The sequence below is a fragment of the Gigantopelta aegis genome, chromosome 5 (assembly GCF_016097555.1).
Source record: "Gigantopelta aegis isolate Gae_Host chromosome 5, Gae_host_genome, whole genome shotgun sequence".
NCBI classification, from domain to species: Eukaryota; Metazoa; Mollusca; class Gastropoda; order Neomphalida; family Peltospiridae; genus Gigantopelta; species Gigantopelta aegis.
In genome coordinates, this window is record NC_054703.1 from 11,854,718 (window position 1) to 11,867,718 (window position 13,001).

The following is a 13,001-nucleotide window of genomic DNA, read 5'->3' on the forward strand; positions in this document are numbered from 1 at the left end:
GTTTCATCAAATTCCCTAAAACACTGAAACAAAACTTGTATATGAAAAGATTTCTACTTTTAAGAAATGTTGATAAACAACATGAGTACAATTTATTTATCTTTTTATGTGAAATTTTAGGAATTAATTCTTTTGAAATATTTATTGCATATACATGTACTTATTTTGTATAAGCTTTCATGTACAAATTACTTCCGTTAAGAATCTCAATTTGTTATGCATATGTCTATTTAATAAGTGTTATGTTATGATAAAAAAAAAAATCTTCTGCATTTTTTCAGTGTTTAGTAAAACTTTAGTTATACTGCCATATTGTAATACTTTTAATCTAGGTTAACAAGTCATATGTGAGTTTCACAAAAGCTTAATTAATGTGGTGTTATTTATCTTGATTACAAATTTATGTTGCAGAATTCTTTCTCTGAAAGACACTATAATGTTACAAATCTTGAAGAATGTATGACATGTACAACTGTTCACAAAAATAAAGATTATACATAGGTATTAAAGATGAGTTGAGTTGGTTTCTGGTAAAGAAATTTAAATGAAACCAGTCACTGACATTCATTCCCACACTACTGTCTGTGGGATGGTGCATAAAAAGATCCCATGCTGCTAGTCATGAAATAGCGACAGTGGGTTTCTCCTCTCAATATCTGTGTGGTCAGACCCCCATATAACAGTAGATAGAATGTGTGGAGTGTAGGGTATCCACGACTACCCGGGCACGGGCAGAGTCCGTTCACAGTACTCGAGTACCTGGAAGAGCATTCACATTTAATTATTTATTTAAAAAAAAAAAAAAAAAATTCGCGTCATTTTGCCAGATGCTTGCAGCCGGTTACATTATAGGGCTATGAAACATGAAGGGAAAACAAAAGTTGAATGTGTGGAATCCAATACAATGGCATTATTTGGCATCCATGTTCAACAATACCAGCCTCGGTGGCGTCGTGGTTAGGCCATCGGTCTACAGGCTGGTAGGTACTGGGTTCAGATCCCAGTCGAGGATTTTTAAACCAGATACAGACTCCAAACCCTGAGCGAGTGCTCTGCAAGGTTCAATGGGCAGGTGTAAACCACTTGCACCGACCAGTGATCCATAACTGGTTCAACAAAGGCCATAGTTTGTGCTATCCTGCCTGTGGGAAGCGCATATAAAAGATCCCTTGCTGCTAATCGGAAAGAGTAGCCCATGTAGTGGCGACAGCAGGTTTCCTCTCAAAATCTGTGTGGTCCTTAACCGTATGTCTGACGCCATATAACCATAAATAAAATGTGTTGAGTGCGTCGTTAAATAAAACATTTCTTCTTCATTATCATCAGACATCTAGTGTAAGTGTCGGGTACTTGTGTCCGGTGTAATAGCCCAAAATATATATATATTTTTTAATGTTTTATTTAACGACGCACTCAACACATTTTATTTACGGTTATAAGGCACCAGGCATATGGTTAAGGACCACACAGATTTTGAGAGGAAACCCGCTGTCGCCACTACATGTAGCCCAAAATATAACCCCCGTCCAAACTATACCTGGTGTATTAACTGGACTAGCCCAGAATATATACCCAGGGGTATAAAACAGGCTAGGCCAGAATATACCTCTCTAGTCTGTATTTCAATGTCCAGTGTTTTTTTCCATCATAATTTGTATATTTTGGGCTAGAGAATATCGAAATACCTTCTAAAATGACTATCTGTGATAGTTTTAATGAAAGCAATAGTTGCTTTTCTTTTAAAGCGTTTATTTATTCACTTTGTATACAGGTTAGTAATAAAAAATAAGGGTTTGGATATAAAACAGGCTAGCCCACTTTAACCCCGGGTATAGTTTGGTGGAGGGGTGTGTGTATATTTTGGGCTCTTACATTGGGTCAAGTTTGATCCTCGAGAACTCGAGTCCAATATGCTGAATGCGTTCCTAAAAAAATAAAACATTTGTTCCTTCCCACACTACATCTCTGGATTTTATACAGACATAAACTACTGTAGTTTTGAATTAACTTTGGTATCATATACCATGTGTTCCCTTATTTCTTTCCATCAGGTTTAGGAAAGTCTGTTTTGTTTAGCAACACCACTGGAGCACATTGATTATTAATCATCGGCTATTGGATGTGAAATATTTGGTAATTTTGACAGTCGTTAGAGAGGAAACCTTCTGTTTTTTCATTAGTAGCAAGGGATCTTTTATATGCACCATCTCACAGGCAGGATAGCACATACCACGGCCTCTAATATACCAGTCGTGGTGCACAGGCTGGAACAAGAAATAGCCCAATGGGGCCACTGACGGGGATCGATCCCAGACCAACCACACATCAAGCAAGGGCTATAACACTGGGCCACATCATGCTCCTCAGGATTAGGATACACACAGGTTATTACTTGTTTTTACTCCTAATATACGATACCAAAACACGAGATTATCTCTTTATCATTATTATAATCTCAAGATTAATACATGTTTTTTTATAAACTGTATACGCAACTTTAATTCCAGTCAGCCATTACACTGTATTCAAATGACGTAAGAATATGTGACACACTGTCTTTCTGAATGGAAATGACGTCATTTTGGATATCCTCACATAAAAATAAACTAGTGCTTAACAGTTTTTGTTTTCTGAATGCTGAATAGCTTTTAGTGTAAAATTGTAGTAGAATTTTTTTTAATTTGAAGACTATGAATGCATACATCGATCAGATAATGGCAACCTATTACGTTTGCGTAAATGTCAATAAATGTAGTGTCGTGACCTCAATTAATTTACATCTAATTTGCAAAGTTATCAAATTCTGAAAGTATGTGATATGAAAAATATTACATACTTCAATTACACTGGATTTGCTAGCTAATATATGATAAATAAAAATACCGAGTTCGGGTAGTAGTACATGTATTGATAAAAAAAGTGTCCCGTTAGCTCAGTTGGTTAGAACAGTGAACTCGTACAAAGAAAGTGTGTGCTTCAATTTCATTCTAGAAGCTTACATGTTATATTGTTACCAATAAATTAGGTCAGGTCATAGGGTTTTACGTGCACATTCAGAACAAGCCGTTGTAGCGCATGCCTGTCATGGGCGTAGGTGCCGGCTCCTCCATCCACTTAATAAATGTATAAGCATCGTTTTTAACCACTGGTCGAATCACTTGGTCTACCAGCCACCTGTACTTTCACTTATTCAGATCTGGTCATAAATAATGAAAGAGGGGGGGAGGCAGGGAAATGTTTTATTTAAAGGTAGGGTCAACTCAAAAAAGAGCCTTATGTGTTGGAAAGATGCATACCCGGACCACCAACACATACTGACACTTTAGCAAATGAAAAACGCGTAATTTTAGAGTTAATAAAAAACCATGATTATTCCTGCTAACTGGGGGTAGCCATTTTGTTTCGTTTTTGTGACGTCCGGTGGGATAGCTTGGTGCGAAGTGACGTCAGCTCCTGACCATCTCCTGTATGTACAGTGTAAACAAAAGCAGTAATTTTTGACAAGGCGCTTCTCTTTGATCAACGTGACTTGTAAAACAGCATAAATGACGTAATAATATAATAAACTATTTAACTAAATATATTTCAAGTTGCAGTAAGGAACAAAATGAGGTTATAGTATTTTTCTCTGTTAAATAATCCAAAGGAAAAATGTACACTATTAGGCCTATTGATATGCTACGTTGGAGCAAAAACGACAACCCACGATACCAAAGTGATAATTTTCTTTTCTTTGGGACTACTAATTGGTCAGTTCTGTGGCTTTAGATGGAAAAGTTTTACAGAACTATTTACAGTAATAAACCATGTCCATTACAATTTTAGGGGCGACAGGTAATATTCCACAATACCGGTATGTATTTTTGTGTCTAGACCGCGTCAATTAATTGGCTCGTCTGGTTACCAATCAAATACACATCTGCCAATCAGGAATCACAGGTAGAAGCAACTAACAGCATAGACCAATTAACTAAGAAAACACTCCGTGTATCATTTCAGTACGTAGGTTAATGCATGGGCAAAACATTGTTAATTGTTTCGACTTGTTGTGTAGCCACTTTGACAATGGTATTTTATTTTGTATTGAAAAATAATACACTACTCAAAAGAATTTAAGGGTCAGACGATATTTTCGACATTATTTTCTGAATGTCAATTATATTAGCTAGACCATAATGTCACACATGGTATTGTTCCATTTTGACGAAAGTGGGTCTAAGTAACCCATAAATGAATTAAAATCCACTGTCATTGACACTGTCGACTAGTTCTAATGGCGAAAACATGCTTACATTTGCACGTAAATTAGGGCGAAAGCGAAAGGTCTGCTAAGTGCCTATAACTTGCTTTTTCACAAAGCGCTTCATTTGCACGCTTTGCACGTGTATTCCATGTTCCCAATGCTGAATTTCCGTATAATTCGAGCTTGCGTTCGTGTACGGTGCACTCTCCAAATTCGACAATGGTACGACTTCAACTGACTATCGAAGATCGAGGAAGGGCTATTGCTTGGCTTCAGGATGGCAATACGCAAAGAAATGTTGCTCTGAGACTTGGTGTCAGTCAGAGTGTCGTTGGCCGACTGTGGCAACGGTACCAAGCAACGAATTCTGTTCGAAATCGTCCACGTTCGGGAAGACCCCGAAGCACTACAAATAGAGAGGACCGCTACATCACCAATATGGCTCTACGTCAACGCACAACCACTGCACGCCGATTACGTGACAATCTGCGGACTGCGACTGGAACTCGAGTGTCTGATCAAACCATACGCAATCGTCTGAGAGCCAATAATCTACGCTGCCGTCGCCAGGCTGTTCGACCACCACTCCTACCACGTCACAGAACGGCCAGACGTCACTGGTGCACGCTTCATCTGCGGTGGCAACGTGTTCAGTGGGGTCGAGTGATGTTCACCGATGAGTCCAGGTTTAGTCTCCAGTTCAACGATGGTCGGGTTCGTGTCTACAGACGTCCTGGGGAGCGCTTCGCTGACGTTAACGTTAGACGTCACCGGTTCGGTGGTGGCAGCGTCATGGTGTGGGGCGGCATCTCTATCCACCACAGGTCCCCCCTCTATGTGGTGGATGGCAATCTGAATGGAATCCGCTATCTGAATGAGATTATCCGGCCGTTGGTTCTCCCAGGCCTTCAGCAGATTGGCGGCGGGGCAGTTCTGCAGGATGACAATGCCAGACCCCACCGCGCCAGGGTGGTAACGGACTTTCTCAGACAACAAGGTATCTCCAGGATGGATTGGCCAGCATATTCGCCTGACTTGGCCCCAATAGAGAACGCCTGGGACGAATTAGGCAGGAGAGTTCGGGATAACCATGCCCCTCCGGCCAACCTTCATGATCTGGGTCAACTTCTTATGGCAGAGTGGCAGGCCATTTCCCAAGAGTTCTTCAGACGTCTGATCAACAGCATGAGGCAACGATGTGTCGAGTGTATTCGCGCCAGGGGTGGATTCACACACTATTAAACGAATGTTGTAATGTGTAAAATCCATGTTTGACAACCTTCAACTTTGACAGCATGTCATGTGACTTTCTTGTATACAGTGACGTTTATTTGTGGGTTTTTTTGTAAATATGGAACAATAAATAAAAAATTTGGTGTAGTTTACATCATCAATCTAATACACTCTGAAACTTATTTGGTTATAAATTTTTGACCCTTAAATTCTTTTGAGTAGTATATATATAGTGCTGGATATACTTATTGTTGGCTTACTGGGATGTGTATTATTACAGAACATTGCAATGTAGGACTATTTATCATCCTGCAAAAACCAGGTAGATTGTGTTTTTCCTGACGTTACGTGTTAAGTATTACGTAACCACTAGCTCACCAGAGGGCGTATTCACTGAGATGGTACAAAATGGCTGCGCCCGTTATATATAATAGCCGTCACATTTAACCATTTTATTAATTAGCTATACGATTATACGTGTTGATATTCAAGCAGTAATGTGCATTATATATTGTTGGATATGCATACCAGGCCAAATGCCTTAATTGTCCTTTCCTTTAACGATGCATTCAACACATTCTATTTATGGTTATATGGTTAAGGACCACACAGACATTGAGAGGAAACCTCGCTGTCACCACTTCATGGACTACTCTTTTTCGATTAGCAGCAAGGTATCTTTTATATGCACCATCCCACAGAAAGGATAGTACACACCACGGCCTTTGTTACACCAGTTGTGGAGCACTGGGTGGAATGAAAAATAGCCCAATGGGTCCCCCAACTGAGATCGATCTTACCACTAATCTACATCCCGCCCGTAAATAACGTAAGAATAACTTAACATTTCACATTCCATTTTTCTTTTCTTTTCTATATGGTAAGCAGGCATTGAATTTAAGAATTTTATTTTAGGATTCCATTGAAATAATAAAATTATTTAATATAGATATTTCGAGATTGCATGTTATAATATTTTGTTTCCGACAAAAAATCTGGGATTCACGGAAGCAAAGAAAGAAAGAAATGTTTTATTTAACGAAGCACTCAACACATTTTATTTATGGTTATATGGAGTCAGTCATATGGTTAAGGACCACACAGATTTTGAGAGGAAACCCGCTGTCGCCACTTCATCGGCTACTCTTTCCAATTAGCAGCAAGGGATCTTTTATTTGCACTTCCCACAGGCAGGATAGCACAAACCATGGCCTTTGTTGAACCAGTTATGGATTACTGGTCGGTGCAAGTGGTTTACACATACCCATTGAGCCTTGCGGAGCACTCACTCAGGGTTTGGAGTCGGTATCTGGATTAAAAATCCCATGCCTCGACTGGGATCCGAACCCAGTACCTACCAGCCTGTTGACCGAGTGCCTAATTCACGGAAGCATGGAATCCTGCTAAATTTGCAGCCTGGTTAGGAATATTGTATGGGCTTATATCCAGCCAAAGATTTGGTATTCTTTAAAAAAAAGCCGAAAATGTTCTATCATACAAAAGCGCAGCGATTTCTTCGACTGGTCATCAGTCTTATATCACGGTACACGGTCTACAGGTAAGCGAACAGCCATTAAGAAAATGGTTTAGTGGAAGTGCAATAATTTTTTTAAAACCCTGAAAATAAAGGGATTTTTTTTTTACAAAAACATTTTCACGGATTTATTTTACAATAAAATTTAAAAAATTTAAACGTAAGAATCACATGCCTGTTCAAAAGCCTCTTACTACTATTAGCAATTCAGTAATCTTCATCACGTTTTTGTCATCTTTGCTTCTGAAACATTTGTTTGTGAAATATAGGGCAAGGACTTAATCATCCTTCGAAATTCATGAAGGCATTCAGCAGTGCCACCATAAAAAAGACCCTGTTGCAAAATTTATCTGCAACAGAATTTTATATGTCCATCCTTGGTGTTGTCAGTCTGGCAGTAAACGTTTTGTTTCCGGAGCATATTTTTCTTATCAATTCATACAGGATTATAAAACCTTGAGTGCAAGTACAACTTGCTGCATACGATAATTAGGTCATTATCGAATGTTTACTTCATTTGTACAAAATTATCATCATAAGATGGTCTTTTTTTTTTAAGGGCTGCTTAACATATTTTTTACCTTTTGACAAATTTCAATATTGCTCATTTTATATTTGATGTAAACTGGATGTAAGCTCAGTTGGTAGAAGTAGTTCATTTTGTTTAACGACACCACTAGAGCACATTGATTTATTAATCATTGGCTACTGGATGTCATACATTTGGTAATTTAGCAAGGAAACCAGCTATATTTTTCAGTGCACCACGACTGGTATATCAAAAGCTGTGGTATGTGCTATCCTGTCATATAAAAGATCCCTTGCTATTAATGGCAAAATGTTGTGGGTTTCCTCTCTATGACTGTATCAAAATGACCATATGTTTGACATCCAATAGCCAATGATTAATAAATCAATGTGCTCTAGTGGTGTCGTTAAACAAAACAAACTTTAACTTGTTTGTGGGAAAGTGCATATAAAAGAATCGTTGCTGCTAATGGAAAAAATGGGGGCTTTCCTCCAAGACTGTTGTCAAAATTAGTAAATGTTTGATAGCCAATGATTAATAAATCAATATTATCTAATGGTGGCATTAGACAAAAACAAACTTTGACAAAAGAATAAACATCAAACAAGTATTAAGTAAGAAATCGTTTATGTTGCTATGTTGATCATTAGACATGGAATAATCTCCGTACTGCATACACATACATGTGCAGTAACCGAGTTCACTATACAAACCTGTACGCATGATTTAATTAACTCGATAAGAACAAGTCCAGTCTAACACACAATACAATGAAACGTGGTATATCAATGGCGTGACATATTTCTTCAGAAGCCATTTCATTGGTTTAAAATTTAATTTTAAAAAGTTAAACCTTGAACTAGATGTCTTTAAAAAAAATAATAATAATAAAAATAAAAAAAATTATTATTGTTAGTCAATAATTTTATCCACTGAAATCCTAATCCAAATTACTCCCACGATTCATTCAAATATCCAGGCTTCATTCAAATATCCAGGCTATAGATCTAGCAGCCACCTATATTACACAGCCACTTGCATTAAAAGGCCTTTTTATTTATTCTTCCAAATCATGAAATACATGGTAAAAAGGCCTCAAGTTCGAATATCTTTTATAATTTTTGCACAAATGAGTATTTGCTCAGACTCCCCCACTCCCCCATCTCATATGCTTATGTTCTTCATGAAACAATTTTTTTTGTTTTGAGAAATAAGAATTATTTCTTATATTCCACAACCGCTTTTTAATTAACAAAAAAATTTGAATTGTAAAAAGACGATGTTTAAAAAAAGAAGAAAAAAGAACAAACAAAAATGAAACTAGTTTTCCTGTAAAAAAATATTCAATGCATTTATATACAAATTCATTTTTTCTGTAAATATTTCAAAAATGTAAAGTGCCACTGGTTCAAAATACTAAAATAAAAAGTGTTCTTTTTTTTCAATATGAATATATACAGACATTTAAATGGTTTTTTTTTATCAAACTACAAATCGGTGTCAAATATAATAACAAAAGTTTGTTTTCAATAAACGTTTCATTGAACATTGGCAATTTCCTTTGTTGGATCACGAAACAAAAACAAAACCACCCAATAATACTAACAATGAGGACAATTCTTGCAGCAGCTTAGATGAAAGGGGTGCTTGCATACTACAACTATTTCCGTAATCGACCATGAGATGTGGTGCAGTGTGCGATTGAGGAGATTCCGTGAGCCAGAGGCCCGCAAAACTCATATAGAATTCTCTATGTTAGCCACCATACAAGACCGCATGGCTCGCAAAAATCATATAGGACTCTCTAGCAAGCATACGAGCCCGCATGGCTTGTAAAAATTGTTTGTACAAATTACAGTGATTGTTCGAAATGACAGAGTCAAAATATATCTCAAAATCCTGGGTAATTTGCAAAAATCATATAGACTCTCTAGCTTAGCAAGCATACAAGCCCACATGGCTCGTAAAAGTTATTTCTACGAATTACATTGATTCTTTGAAATATAACTTAAAATCCTGGGAAACCACAGTCTTGAACAGCGATCTTTTCCATGGTTTCATGCAAAACATTTAGTGTATCTTCTGTTCTAGTGAAGACGCGTTGTAAGGCTAGCTGTCTTGCATCTTCATAAATCAAGGCTAATATTCGTTCCTTGTATTCAGCCTTGATACATGTCGTCAAGAAATCGTGCCACAAAATGCTTAAATTTTATTGGATGCGATAAGATCTGATTGCAATGAATTTTAATGCTCCTTATAGATTCCCTTGTTATTGTAAACAAAGATGGCAGCGTCAGCGTACTGCGGTTAATTTTTGATATTGCTTTCAAGATTGTCACGTTACCGATGCTGTGATTGGTCAGCGATGTCATTGTGTAAGGGACATAATCGGTGTTACAAATTTTCTTCCAATAGAGGGCGCTAGTAGTGGATATCAGTAATCTTGACTACATGTATCAAGGCTGAATACGAGGAACGAATATTAGCCTTGATTTATGAAGATGGCTGTCTGGGTGGTGGGCTCTAAAGATTTGCAAACAGTAGTCCTTATGACATTTACATTTTTAAAACCAAAACCGCACACAGTGGTGTAATATTTGTAATGTTTCCTTGGGAAAGATATTAGCCTATAAGATGATATACAAAAAAAAACATTACTGTAAAAAAAATAAAAATAAAAAACCTCAAATGGCTTGAATCATATTTCACCTGATCTGTTTGAAATGTTTTGTATTTATGTTATACACGTACTCATCACCACAGCCGGTTTATCCTAGTAGCACATGTGGCACGTGCTACGGGCCCTGCACTTCAGAGGGTTCTGCGGTGATGTGTACATTTATTTTCCCCAGGGCATTTTTCCTCTCTCCCTGAGGGGGTTGCAAAATATAAATCCTGAGATGTGGGCTCTGCAATTATTTGTGCTACAGGACCTTAAGGATCCTTACAGGATCCTTAAACCTACTGGATCCTTAAACCAGCTCTGCTGTCTCCAAATTCATCAGTGTTCGAAACAAGCATTTGTCTGTTTGTCCTGACAAGTAAAAATGTGTTTGGACAAACAAATTTTACCTCAATGGTTGTCCTAAGAACAAGAAATTTGTTTCAATACAGTTTCACTCTGAGCAGTAAAAAACATCGTCCTTGCACTTGAATGAAACAAAAACCATTTACTTAGACAAGTGGAAATATTGGCGGACACGTAGATCTAGAAATGTCTGGTTATTTCTATCACTGCTCATAATAAATGAATAATAATTTCATATAATTACAAGATGATAACTAAATAAGTATAAAGATCACAATCATTTTTCACACACAGTATACGTGAATAAGAACACTAATAATAATTTTCTACAAATGTTTTGAAAAATAATGTTGTAAATAATTCACAATATTTTCACAAATGACAATGATGGTATACTCAGTCTTAAGGTTACTACACACCATTTGACAAATGACAATGAGGGTATACTCAGTCTTAAGGTTACTACACACCATTTGACAAATGACAATGATGGTATACTCAGTCTTAAGGTTACTACACACCATTTGGCAAATGACAATGATGGTATACTCAAACTTAAGGTTACTACACACCATTTGACAAATGACAATGATGGTATACTCAGTCTTAAGGTTACTACACACCATTTAGCAAGGCAGTACGGGGAATAGCACAATGAAACAAATATATATATATGAAGATTTATTCAGTTATATAAAATAAGAAATTACTGTTAAACCATTACAATAAATGTATGCAATGACATGGCCTGGATGGCAACTTGGTCAAATTGATAACAAAAAAATATTAAATAATTAAATTTATCCTGCAACCACCATTACTGTTGGCCCGATTATGATGACCTTCATAATAGACCGATTATAATGACCTTCATAATAGACCAATTATGATGACCTTCACAATGGATCTATTATGATGACCTTCACAAAAGGACCGATTATGATGACCTTCGTAACGGACCGATTATGATGACCTTCATAACGGACCGATTATGATGACTGTCATAACGGACCGATTATGATGACTGTCATAATAGACAGATTATGACGACCTTCATAATAGACCAATTATAATGACCTTCAGAGACAGATTATGATGACCTTCATAATGGACCGATTATGATGACCTTCATAATAGACCGATTATAATTACCTTCATAATAGACAGATTATAATGACCTTCGTAATAGACAGATTATAATGACCTTCATAATAGACATTATGACGACCTTCATAATAGACCGATTATAATGACCTTCAGAGACAGATTATAATGACCTTCATAATGGACCGATTATGATGACCTTCGTAATTGAATACTAGGAGACTGTAGATCGCTATTCTGACCAGTCACATACACGCGATATCACATGCATAGATACATTAAAGGTACAGACTGTAGTTTCAACCCGCGAAAATAGACACTAAGTTTAGTTAATCTACAAACTGTAACAAATCTGGATAATGTTACAACAGAGTAAATCAGAGTCTGCGACGCTGACTACGTGAATTACCCTTAAAAACAGACTAGAACTCGAGTCCATAACAGTTTCTTCTCGGACGGACGTGCATTTTTAAAAATATGAAACATGCATTTTGTGAATCTATTATAAACACTAGGATGACCAGAAACACTACAGATATACGGAAATGGATAATCTAAACAATAAAATTATTGTAATGGCTGATTTCAGTTATCAAAAACGGCTCTAATAGTGAAAAATATGCCATAGTGCTTATTAAACTAGGGTCTGTCCCTTTAAAAAATCATTAATTTGACTTCTAGTTCATCGTATAATGTAGGCGAAATAACAGAAATATTAATTTTACTCCTCATTTTGTTTATGGATTGCAGGATAAAAAATAATAACTATGTCATGACAAAGAACGTTGGCTTTATCCTGTTCAGGTCGTATGGGAAATTGTGCTCGGCAAGCCTCGTGGAAATTTCCCATTCTTACCTTGACATGTTACAGCTAATATCCTACTTCATTAACTAGTTATTCTCTTTCGAAATCTAAAACGTAATTATTAATTTCATAAAAGACTACAAATTATATCAAGAATGGAAAGGACTAAGACAGAATATCTTGTAAATTTTTGCAATATCTTGAAATGAATGGTACTACTGTAATCTTTTCACAAAAGGAAACAATGTTCGGTACAGTGGTGTTCTCATTATGATAGTCACACTTATCGCATGCCATCGAATCATGCTACAAGAACACTTAAATGAGAACGACTTTAGTCTTATACGTTCCGATTTGTGTAGAGCCAACAAATCACATGCTACAAGTCGGTATGACTAATTGCACAATGAGAACGCCACTGTAGTGCTAAATTCACCAAACAAAATTCTATTATCAACTCTGTAATATTCTTATAATTTTAAGTACTGGTCTTATTCTGTCAGTGTAGACAAAATATTGAGAAGA